The sequence below is a fragment of the Phalangium opilio genome, unplaced genomic scaffold (genome assembly GCF_054372755.1).
Source record: "Phalangium opilio isolate 3A_F unplaced genomic scaffold, DU_Popi_V2 ptg000088l_1, whole genome shotgun sequence".
NCBI lineage: Eukaryota > Metazoa > Arthropoda > Arachnida > Opiliones > Phalangiidae > Phalangium > Phalangium opilio.
Genome location: NW_028324193.1, coordinates 1,887,276 through 1,896,231, shown reverse-complemented (window position 1 = coordinate 1,896,231; position 8,956 = coordinate 1,887,276).

The following is an 8,956-nucleotide window of genomic DNA, read 5'->3' as shown; positions in this document are numbered from 1 at the left end:
TGTTAAGAATATACGCCGGAAGAAAATTAAAAAACGGAAGCCAGAAAGAAATATTTCCTTTAATTATATCTCGTCCAAATTTATCGGAATACTGTATATATTTAAGTTATGAACATTGTTAGGATTATTTACATTTGTGAAGATATCTTTAATCACGTGTAGGGTATTATTTTTTATACTTACATATGTTGTTCCAAACTTAAATTCTCGTGAATTATATGCTTCATACATCTTACGTTTATGTAAGAACGCTTTAAACACCAACTAAAATAATAAAAGCTAAACAACTAAATTGCTATAAGGGTCTTGCAGCGATCTGAAAATTCAAATATGGTCTTAATATTGTATAGAAGTATTTTTGTCCGGTCTCCTATGGAGTTCTTGCCTTATCCCTTCAAAAAAATATTTTTCGAATGTAGAACCCAGTGATAACTTTGAGATATGTTACAGTTTCCGTACAAATATCATTCCGTATAATTTACCCCAAGCATACATCCATTTAAATGAGTATTTTTGAAAAGGTGAAATTGAGGCCGCGTTTACACTCGACACTTCAAAACCGTTTTGAACAGTTTAAGAAAGTCGTAAATGTATCCTTTAGGTGTTAACCATATAGATCTTTCAAAATAAAATGTTCATTCTTATTTTTAAGTTTTTTTTAAAAAAAAGGAATGAACATTTTTTGTGCAGGTTCTGTATGGTTAACAGCTAAAGGTTACATTTCGACCTCTCTAAAGTTGTTCAAAACGGTTTCGAAATGTCTAGTGTAAACGTGACTGAAGTGTGTTATATGAAACGTTTTTATCATAAACTCACAAGTATTCTGATTGCTTTGGCCTCGTGAAATCCACCCCTCTAATGACTTTCATTTCATAGACTAACTGTAAATATGAAAAGGTAGAACTTATGTTAAAGAAATGAAAGAGTTTTATCGCACGTTTTCCGCGATATTGGTGTTTTCCATCACCTTATTTGCCAAAAACAATTTATATTGTAGATTTTCCAGTTACCTTATTATCTTATGTTCTGAGACTTTAACTCTACATATATAAGTAATACTTGTGAAGGTCCTGGAAATGCTTTCTCCATAAGCTGACATTCTATTCGTGCCTAGTCTATGACAACACTGAGAATCGATACAACACGCACTTAAACACTAGCACCTCGAAGAGATTTTAAACTCATTGCGACGTTAATAATTTCCATATCGTTCTATTAAAGGACATTGATACAATTTTTACAAGATGTGTCTAGCATTTTTGACGCATATATTGCGATTTCAAGAAAGACCGAGTGCTACTGAAAGGTTTATTTATGTGAAGGTTTACTGGAAATATGATTTTTAACTTTACTCGCAAAAGACTATCAACCTACACTAAGGAATCATTACGACCCGCAGGGGTCATGTCAGTCAAGGTTCGCTACGGCTCCCAGGAGATTCCGGAATTACTTTACGTGTTAGAAGGGGACGGAACTCCACTTTTTGGACGGAGTTGGCTGGGAAAAATAAATCTCAATTGGAAAGAATTACTGGGTACTAGAGGAAAAGTAGCAACTCTGTCCTCTACGGAATACAAGACCCAACTAAACAAAATATTAGAAAAGCACAAGAATGTGTTCGGTCCTGAAATTGGGAAATTAGAGTCTTTCAAAGCGCATCTACATCTTCGCGAGGGCGTTAAACCCATCTTTTATAAGGCCCGTACGGTAGCTTACGCTCTTCGACCGAAAGTAGAACGAGAATTAGAACGCCTTGAACGTGAAAACATACTCACACCAGTCGATTTCAGCGATTTGGCTACGCCAGTAGTTCCAATTGTAAAACCAAATGGCACTATTCGCCTGTGTGGCGACTACAAAGTTACTGTCAACAAGTCTTTGCAAGTGGAACAGCACCCGATGCCTCGCATTGAGGAAATGTTCGAACAACTATCACGAGGAACAAGGTACACAGAAATCGACCTAAGTGAAGCTTTTATGCAAGTGCAAGTAGACGAAGAAACTAGCAGACTCCTAACGATAAACACCTCAAAAGGACTCTACCGAGTTAATCGGTTAGCTTATGGCATTGCTTCATCGCCAGCCATATTTCAAAAGGTGTTAGAACAAGTTCTCTCTGGACTGAAATCCACAATTAACTTCCAAGATAACATCCTAGTAACAGGCGAAACCGACGAAGCCCATCTAGATAATTTGGATAAAGTACTTACTCGTCTGGCAGAATTCGGTTTGAAAGCAAGAAAGGAGAAATGTCAAATCTTTGTGGACTCATTAGAATGTCTAGGACACATAATTGACGCTACAGGTCTACATCCTTCGCCTAAGAAGATAAACGCTATCAAGAACGCACCCCCTCCAATAAATGTATTTCAACTACGTTCCTTTATTGGACTCGTAAATTACTATGGAAAGTTCATCCAAAATCTCAGTCTAAAATTGTATCCATTACACCGCCTACTGCATAAAGACACTCCGTGGATCTGGTCAAAAGAATGTCAAAAGTCGTTTGACGATATAAAGTCTGACTTGTCTTCCGACCACGTATTGGTTAATTACAACCCGGCATGGCCATTACTTTTGTCCTGCGATGCCTCACCTTACGGAGTAGGTGCAGTGTTGGCACACATAATGCCAAATGGAGATGAACGACCCATAGCGTATGCCTTTAGAACTATGACTAAGACGGAACAAAATTACACTCAAGTAGAAAAAGAGGCTCTATCCATTATTTTTGGAATAAAGAAGTTTCATTCCTATCTTTATGGACAACATTTCACTCTATTTACGGATCAACGATGGGCAGTTATGCTCGCAGCACAATTACACAATCAAGTATATACCGGGGAACTCTCATGCCAACGCTGACGCACTATCGCGTCTTCCTCTCGCCGTCACGGTCACAGACAAAGACGATGGGGCCGAATTGATCCAAATCAATCAACTCAGTTGTTTGCCTGTAACAAGCCGGGTTATAGCATCCGCTACCCGCACAGATCTCATGCTGTCCAAGGTCATGGACTATACCCTTCGCGGTTGGCCCCATAAGTTGGACATGGAGGAGGATGAGGATCTCAAGTTTTACCATGCACGAAAAGAAGACTTGACTGTTACACAAAACTGCCTCATGCGCGGAATGAGGGTGGTTATCCCGCATAAATGTCGTCCACAGGTCTTGGAAGAACTTCACCGCAACCATCCAGGAATTGTTAATATGAAAGGAATCGCCCGCAGCTTTGTCTATTGGAAAGGAAAAGATAAGGACCTAGAAAAAAAGGTTAATTCTTGCAATGAATGCCAGTCACTCAGCAAGAACGCAGTCAAGGGTCTTTTACACCCATGGATTCATGCCGACCGTCCTCTCCAACGCCTCCATTCGAAATCACATGTTCTTTGTTGCAGTTGACGCTTATTCAAAATGGCCAGAGGTCTATAAATCCAAAACCTCTACATCGGAACAGACCATTGAATCCCTCACTAACATTTTCTCACGATTTGGACTAGCTGAGACGATCGTAAGCGATAATGGAACATGCTTTACTAGCTCTGAATTTGAAAAATTCACCTCCACTAACGGAATTAGACACGTCTTTTCGGCCCCGTTTCATCCATCTACAAATGGACAGGCCGAAAGATTCGTACAAAAGTTGAAAAGGAATCTCAAACATTCGTCAACAGCTCCTTCTATTCAACAACAACTAGATGACTTCCTACTTACGTACAGAAATACCCCTCACTCTACAACAGGAGAAATTCCAGCAAATATGTTTCTCAAACGATCCCCGAAAAAAAAGACTAAGTCTAATTAAACCGGACATTAACACTACCGTAAGAATTAAACAAACATCTCAAGTTTTAAGAAGAAACACAGTGAACAACAAAACCTACGAAGTTGGTGACACAGTCTTTGCACGAGATTATCGTACCGCAAAACCTAGTTGGACACCAGCTACGGTTATAAAACGTACAGGACCAGTTTCTTATCGAATTCAAACTCCTGACCAAATGATTTGGAAACGACACCAGGACCAGCTAATTGAACGCCAAGAAAGTCCTGAACCAAATTCTAGTCAAATACTTGTCAGCCCAAGAGCTCAACCTACCAACGTGACAATCACACCAACACCAGTTCCTACACCGGACAATTCTAACGTTCCGGACCAACCAACCCGTAGCACGGGTACTCCTAGAGTTCCTACTCCTAAACCTATGACACAAACACCCGGACTAGAGATTACTAAAGAAACTATTACTCCTACTACTCCGGTGATCAGACGATCAAAACGTGATATTAATCCCCCTAAAAGACTCAACCTTTAAATCTGATCTCAACAATTAATGACGAATTAAAAGTTCCTAATTCGCAGTATTAAAACTAAAAAATGATTATTCTATATATTTGTACCGTAAAGTAACGGGTGATAAATTTTTGTTACTAAGAAAAAAAAATATTTGAAAGTTATTGTTATCTTAAAAATTTAAACATTGTATTATCATAACTTGTATAACTGGTATTTTCAATTTAATTTGGGAGGAGTGCCTAGTGCTGTGTTTTCGTATTCCTTTAACCTAGATGTCGCTAGCGTTCCCATTCTCTGATCTAAGTCTAGACTAGAAATTATCTCTCCTTTGTTTATTCAGTCGCACTCGATACGCGCTCTCCACCGGAACAGGAAAAACACTACGCTCGTCTTAAATATAGTATTATATGTAACGTATTAGCCTCTCAGTACAATTAAACTTTATTTCATTAATTAACTGACTAGTTATCTTATTAGCTCATATTAGCTCATTATAGTAAGGTTATTTAGGCTCCAGTTAATACGCAGACGCAATATACAACAGTAATATATTAAAAATATTTAATTGAATTGGATAGTATTGTTTTTGCCCGAAGAAATCGAGTTTAAAATGCTAAATATTCCACACGAAACTTTTCCGTCGAAACCTGAGAAAATGGTCCAATTTCAGACGTAGAAAGCTTCTCCGTAATTGAGATAGGGATATGCAATTCTAATTATAAAGAAAATGTCCTTATGAATTGGGAAAATTTTGTGTTTGCACTGTTAATGAACATGAAAGTGATGATAACAGAAGAGCGTGCATTGGTTCTACTGCCTTGGTCGACACTGCCTAGTTCTATTAAAGAACATTGATACAATTTTTGCAAGATGTGCTGTCTAGAATTTTTGACTAATATATTGCAATTGCAGAAAAGACCGAGTACTACTAAAAGGCTTATAAAGTTTATTCAAATCATGATTGTTATATTAAAAATGTTTAAGTAATGTATTAAAAAAATTAAATTGAAGTCGATAATATTTTATTTTTATCTTATTAAATAGAGTTAAAAATGTTAAATATTCCACACGGAAATTTTCCATCGAAACCTGAGAAAATGGTCCAATTTCAGGTGTGGAAATCTTCGCTGACATTAAGACAGGGAAATGCATGTCTAATTTTAAAGAAAGATGTCCTTTTGTATTTGTTAGTTCGTGGTTATAGTTTAAATTATCAAAATTTTGTGTTTGCACTCTTAATAAACATGAACGTGATGTAAACATAGCAACTTAGGCCTACACTAATTATATTCCTTGGTCGACACGCTTTTTCTAATCAACATTTTAATGAGTTTCCAACGGATTTGGATGTCGTATTTGTCCTGGGACTCCGCCCATTCGAGCCCTTAGTCACCACAAGACAAACTAGGTGTGCAAATTTGAGGGATCTTGGCAGGTGCTTGGGCTAATGTTGCCTATTTGCACTCGTGTTTTTTTCTCATTATAATGTATGAAAATAATAAACCTACTTTAAGGTTAAGTGTTTTGGGAGCCCATATCTGTGTATAACTAGATATTGTACGCTTCTCGTTTATTGCCATTTTTAAGAGGGGTCTGACGTTTTTGAAAAGTGTAAGGATTTTGAAATCCAATTTGATTTCCTCGGACGACTACGTTTGATTTCGTCAGATTTTGATTGATTTCAAAATCCAGATTTCATCGCATTTTGAGATTTTTCCCGTGATTTCGTCGGATTTTGTGATTATTTTTGGGATTTTGGATTTCGTGAATCTTTTAATGGATTTCGCGATTTCTTTACTGATTTTGAGATTTCGCTTCGGATTTTGGGACTTCTTTACTGATTTTGTGATTTCTTTATTGATTTCGTGATTTCTTTGCTGATTTTGTTATTTCGTTGCTGATTTCGGATTTTTTTATGAGATTTTTTTTATTTATTTCGCGGGTATCGCTAGGAATTTCGTGAATGACCGACCCCTCGCATTTTCAACTCAGTCGGACCCAAGAAAGAAACCATTTGATTTATTGCAGACTCATCATAAACAGCCTGTATATATTTTGTGTAAAAGTGTAAGTTTATTTGTCATGAATAATTGTACTTTGGTTAATGCAAATTTTTAACTGTTTTTTAAATATTTTTAGGAAATTAAACATCAATTGCGGTAAATTTTCGTCAATATTTGCGTAAAAACTGATCATATATGTTAAGTGAGTTTTATATTGCATAAAATTTTACTCAAGCAATTAAACAATATTTCGTATTCGAATAACATTAAAGTCAGGGTATTTGTCGCTTTACATGAAATGTTTGGACAATAAAATGGTACCTGGTATTTGGACAGAACATCAATTTCTTTCCATTGTGGCAACTAGATATTCAATATAATTGAATAAATTATGTGCAATTTAATCTATAGATTTGTTTAAAAATGTTTTAAGGGTATTTCAAAATATTGATTTTTCAACATTATGATAGATTTTGATTTACACAATTATTGGAAGGCCTCAAGTGGGAATAATAGATCTGATGGTAAATTTCATACATACCTATCGCCAATTTAGTTTGTGCTAAAAATATTGAGCCTTTAGAGGCCGCATTATACTCAGAATACTATAGAATTTCAATTTAAATTTCAATACTAAATCATTGTTATTTACATAATAATAATAATAATCTAAGCTTTGACTATGAAGGGATTTCCACACTAAGCCTGTGGCTTGTATACAGGTGGGTCCCTTTACAATGCATAGAGGGGTGGTGGCTAGCCCCTTTTGCCACAGCACCCTATACTAACTATTACCGTTAACCTCAGCAAGTTTTGATGGAAAGGAGACACCGGGTTAGACCGCGGAGGAAAACTCCTTTCAACAAGCGGGGAGAGAACTTGCAAACTCTACGCAGAAGGATTTGTTCCCAGATTTTCACCCGGTGCCACAGTCCGGGATCGAACCCGGGATCCTCTTGCTGCGAGGCGAAAGCGCTAACCGCTTCGCCACCCCACCTCATTTTGTAAGAAATAGTTCATTGAGAAAAGTAGAGTTTATCCTAAATGTTAAGTCTCTTAGACAAACCCTTTTTGAACATTTATCAATTAAATTTTATAACATGAGTCCAACAGTTTATCGAACTGTTCACAAACTATTTCACTTGATGAAAATATTTGATACAAACTCTATTGCTACGATTATTAACATTTCTTAATTTTATTTTTTTATATTTGGTGTCTATTTTCCAAAAATAAAACCGCTTATTGAAAAACTTTGAATGCATTAAACTTGTACAAAGACTTCTATGTAGTGTAAGCGTCTAAACTAGGGTTCTAAATCGATAAATTACCCTGGTGATTACCGTGGTAATATACCACTGAATTCTCATTTCTTTTTCTTAAAAAATGGTCTTAAAGCTCTACCCGCGCATGCACACTTATTTCTTCTCATGAGAAAGTCATAAGTCATACAAGGTCGAAGTGATATTTTTCATTATTTAGCTTAAAAGCTATCAATAATTACGGCGTATTTATCATTTTACAAAATCACCGTAATTTTCGAACCCTAGTCTAAACCTGATTTAAAAATACAACTTCTTTTTCACATTTTTGAAAAACAGTATATCATTGTAACTTTTTTTAAACAAAATATTAAATCGAAAAAAGTAAGTTTTCTTCTTATTAAGTTTTTTCTGACCATTGAGATAGTATTCAGGTTAATTTAGGTTTAGGTTATGTTTCAGCAGCCAACTATTGGCCTTCAATGACACGGAGAAGAAAACAAGCAAAAAATTCGCAGAAAAACCAGAGTGAAATGATACTCAGAAATCTCCATTTGACGCTTCGCAAATTACAACAATTATATAATTAAGAGGAATATCAATTAACATATCGAAAGGAATTGGTTTCTCATAATAATAAAAGATTGATGTACATGAAAAATAGTTCGACCTAGTTGTTATAAATTACGATTTCAATTTTTAGTTTGCTCGTTCAATTGAGCGTGTATGGGTCCCTTAAAATTCGGTTTATAATGTAAAGTGTCATTGGTTATCAATTATAAATTAGGATAAATATCATTATCATTCTATTTCTAGAGCTTGTACAATACATCCTTTAGAGTCATATAAAAATATTAATTTTTAATATATATTTCAAAACTATGCGTGTTTTAGTCAAATAAAATTAAAAAAAAAAACCAATCGACGTTTCATTTATTGATTGATTTTCAATGCATCTCCTCGATGCAAGTGCTATGAAAAACACTATGTATTATCATTGCGAGTGAAATACAAAATGAAAAATATGGATGTTTTCTTTAAGATGTTTCTAATGTTTCCATGGAATGAAAGTAAACTATCTGATTATTTTTAAAATATAAGAATTTTAAGAAGCTTTTTTGTTTGATTATATTGAATAATGGCATAAGTTTATAACTTATCTCCGATAAGTATGTCACTTTGGCAAATTCTTTAATGAAACCTTGATTGAAAGCAGACGATTCTGTGACGTCATAAATTTTCGAAAAGCGCCCCCGTGCTGCCAAGATCAAAAACTCCTAAAAATGTATTCCTACGCCAAGTTCCGGGGATTCAGGGCACATGAGTCAGTTTCAGGGTTGGCAAAAATCCGGATTTTTCTTGAAAAAGCCACTGGTATGGTTTTTTGCTGGTT